Source organism: Lipotes vexillifer, unplaced genomic scaffold (genome assembly GCF_000442215.2).
Source record: "Lipotes vexillifer unplaced genomic scaffold, Lipotes_vexillifer_v1.1 scaffold23, whole genome shotgun sequence".
Taxonomy (NCBI): Eukaryota; Metazoa; Chordata; class Mammalia; order Artiodactyla; family Lipotidae; genus Lipotes; species Lipotes vexillifer.
Window position 1 is genome coordinate 3,778,417 of NW_006796283.1, and position 4,140 is coordinate 3,782,556.

The 4,140-nt window shown below is 40.5% G+C and overlaps 1 pseudogene; it reads right to left on the bottom strand.

Moving 5' to 3' along the window:
• Positions 1 to 3,734: 3,734 nt before the first annotated feature.
• Positions 3,735 to 4,140, bottom strand: part of LOC103081007 (40S ribosomal protein S6 pseudogene) — a 38,988-nt pseudogene continuing 38,582 nt past the window's right edge.

A 4,140-nucleotide genomic window follows, 5' to 3' on the forward strand; every position in this document is an offset into this window, starting at 1 on the left:
GCATGCCTTTTTGTTGTTCAGTTGTAAGAATTCTTTACGTATGCTGGATACTAGACATCATTAGATACATGATGTGCAAATATTTTCTCCCATGCTGTAGGTTGTCTTTTCACTTTCTTGATTGTGTCCTTTGATGCACAAAAGTTTTTAACGCTGATGAGTTTCAATTAATTTTTTCTTTATGCTCATGCTTGTAGTGTCATATGTAAGAAGCTATTACCAAATTCAAGATCATGAAGATTTACACCTGTGTTTCCTTCTAATCGTTGTATAGTTTCAGCTCTTAGATTTAAGGCTTTGATCTAATTTGAGTTAATTTTTATGTGGTATGTGATAAGGGTTCAACTTCATCGTTTTGCATGTGGATATCCAGATTTCCCAGCACCATTTGTTGAAAGGCCTATTCTTTCCCCATTGAACTGTGTTGGCACCCTTGATGAAACCAGTTGTATGGTTAATATCCGGACTCTCAATTTTATTCCAAGGATCCCTGTGTCTGACCTCATGCCAGAAGCATAATGTCTTGAAAACTGGAGCTTTGTAGTATGTTTTGAAATTGAGAGGTGTGGGTCCTCCAACTCTGTTCTTTTCTAAGATTGTTTCGACTATTTGACTCTTTTTCACTAGCAACTCCATATGAATTTTAGGATCACTTTTTCTATTTCTGCAAAAAAGAATGTTGGGATTTTCGTAGGGATTGTGTTGAATCTGTAGAATGCTTGGGGAATGTTGCCATCGTAACAATATTAAGTTTCACAAGATGTCTTTCCATTTATTTAAGTCATCTTTAGCGTCTTTCACAAGGGTTTTGTGGTTTGGGGTATACAGATCTTGGACTTGATTGAATTTATTCCTAAGTATTTTATTATTTTTGATGCTATTGTAAGTGAGGTTATCTTATAAATTTCCTTTTCAGGTGGTTCATTGCTAACGTATAGAAGTACAAGTCATTAAAAACTACTGGTCTGGTATCCGACGATTTTGCTGGATTTCTTTATTAGGACTTTCTACGTATGACCTCAAGTCATCTGCAGATAGAGGTATTTTACTTCTTCCTGTCTAATTTGAATGCCTTTTATTTCTTCCTCTGACTAGAACTTTTACTGTAATATTGAACAGAAGTGGTGAAAATGGACATCCTTGTCTTGTTCCAGATTTTAGAGGAAGAATTTTCAGTCTTTCATCACTGATTATTATATTAGCTTTGGGTATTTGGGATATTAGCTTGGGGCCTGCTGAGGTATTCTCCTTCTATTCCTTTTTTTTTTTTTTTTAAGATTTATTATTTCTTTATTTTATTAATTTTTGGTTGCGTCTCTTCTTAGTTGCAGCACGTGGGATATTCATTGAGGCATGCGGGATCTTCCGTTGTGGTGCGTGGGCTCTTCACTGCGGTGCGCGGGCTTCTCTCTAGCTGTGCTGTGCGGATTTTGTCTCCTCTAGTTGTGGCGCCTGGGCACCAGGGTGCGTGGGCTCTATAGTTTGTGGCACGCAGGCTCTCTAGTTGAGGCGCTCGAGCTCAGTAGTTGTGGCGCGCGGGCTTAGTTGACCCGCAGCATGTGAGATATTAGTTTCCTGACTAAGGATCGAACCTGCGTCCCCTGCATTGGAAGGCGGATTCTTTACCACTGGACCACCAGGGAAGTCCCTATTCCTTGTTTTAAAATGTTTTATCATGAAATGATGCTGAATTTTATCGAGTGCTTTTTCTGCATTAATTGAGACGATCATGTGGTATTTTTTCCCTTCCTTCTATTCATGTGATGTATTGCATTGATTGATTTTTGTGTGTGGAACCACCCTTCTAATTCCTCAGATAAATCCCGCGTGATCACGGTGTCTAATCATTTTAATGTGCTGCTGGATTCAGCATGCTAGGATTTCCTTTCTTTTTTAAAAAATATTTTATTGATTTATAGTTGATTTACAATGTTGTGTTAGTTTCGGGTGTACAGCAAAGTGATTCGGTTATATGTATACACATATCCACTCTTTTTCAAATTCTTTTCTCATAGAGATTATCACAGAATATTGAGTAGTGGTCCCTGTGCTGTACAGTAGGTTCTTGTTGGTTATTTAATATATAGTAGTGTGTGTATGTTAATCCTAAGCTACTGATTTATCCCCCCACCCCGTTTCCCCTTTGGTATCCATAAATTTATTTCTGATATCTGTAAGTCCATTTCTGTTTTGTAAATAAGTTCATTTGTATCATTTTTAAAAATTAGATTCCACATATGAGTGACATTTGCTAGTATTTTCTTGAGAACATTTGCATCTGTATTCATAAGATACTGGTCTGTAGTTTTTTTCTTTGGTGTCTTTGTCTGACTTTGGAATCAGGATTATGCTATCCTCATAACTTAGGGCATGTCCAGTAACTTCAGAGGTGTTCCTTCCTCTTCTGCTTTTTGCAAGAGTTTGGAGTGGATTAGTGTTAATTCCTTAATGTTTGGTGGAATTCACCTGTGAAGCCATCTGTTCCTGGGCTTGCTTTCTTGGGATGTTTTTGATTACTGACTCAGTCTCTTTATTTCTTACAGATCTATTCTTATTTCTTCTTGGGTCAGTTTGGGTAATTTGTGTGTTTCTAGGTATTTGTCCTTTTCATATAGGTTTTCTAATATACTGCCGTTGTTTATTGTATAACCTTTCCTTATTTCTGAAAAACCCATAGTAATGTCCCCTTGTTCACTACTGATTATAGTAATTTGAGTCTTCTCTTTTTTCTTAGCCTCCATAAAGAATTGTCCACTTAATTGATCCTTTCAAAGAACCAGCTTGTTTTGCTGATTCTCTTATTTCATGTATCTCCACTCCAGTCTTTATCCTTTAAACTAAACCCAAAGCCTCACTTCTACTGGCTTTGGGTTTAGTTTTCTCTCCTTTTTCTTGTTCCTTAAGGTGTGAAGTTGGGTTATTGATTTCATTGTTTTTTGTGTAGGAGGCATTTACATCTATAAGATTCCCTTGGAGTACTGTATTCACTGCATCCTATATGTTTTTCATTTTCTGTAGTTTCCAAGAATTTCCAAAGTCTCCTTTGTCGTTTCTTCTTTGACTCGTTGGTTATTTAAGAGTGTCTGTTCTCTAATTTCCACGTGTCTGGAATTTTCCACTTCCCTTTCTGTTACTGATTTCTAGCTGCTTTCCCATGTGGTCAGAGAAGACCATTTGTGTTATTTCAGTCTTTTCAAATTTGCTGGGACTTGTTTCATGGCCTAGTGAGTTATCTGTTCTTGAGAATGTTCCATGTACACCTGAGAAGAATGTTTATTCTGCTGTTGTTGGGTGAAATGTTCTGTGTATGTCTGTTAGATCTAACTAGTTTAGAGTGTTCAAGTCCTCCATTTCCTTACTGAATTTCTGTCCGGTTGTTCCATCCATTATGAAAATGGGGAATTGATGTTTCCAACTATTGTTGTAGGACTACCCATTTCTCCCTTCAGTTCTTTCAGTTTTTAGATCATACGTTTTGGGGCTCTGTAATTTGGTGTGTATATGTTTATGATTTTTATATCTCCTTGATGGAGATGTATATATATATATATATATATATATAATCTTAAAAAATCAATATATAGTTTTTCATTGATTCTTGTAACAAATCAATATATAATGTCTTTCACTGATTCTTGTAACAGTTTTTAAATTATCAATATATAATGTCTTTTTAGAAATCAAGTATGGAGGCTGTCGAGGTTCTCCGAAATTGCTGGGGTTCGATGGGGAAGCTACTCGCCGGTGCCCCGGGCTGCTGAGCTCTTGCCGCCTGCGTCCCCGCGGCTCTCCCGCAGGGCCATGATGGCCTCGCGGGTGGCGCGCACCTCGTGGGGTGCCTTGTGCGTAGCCGTGTGGTCGCCGGGAGCGCGGCCGGGCAAGGGGCGCGCCCGCGGGGTCTTGCTGCCGCCAGTGCCTTGCTGCCTGGGGTGCCTGGCGGAGCGCTGGTGGCTGCGCCCGGCTGCGCTCGGCTTGCGGCTGCCTGGGGCCAGCCCGCGGGCCCACTGCTCGGGCGCGGGGAAGGCAGCCCCCGGGCCCGCAGTGCAAGAGGACGCCGCCACCGAGGCCCGGGGCGGCCGGTGGGGCCCGGCGAGCGCCGCCAGCCTGGTACGTACAGAGAAGGAGGCGGAGGGGCGACCC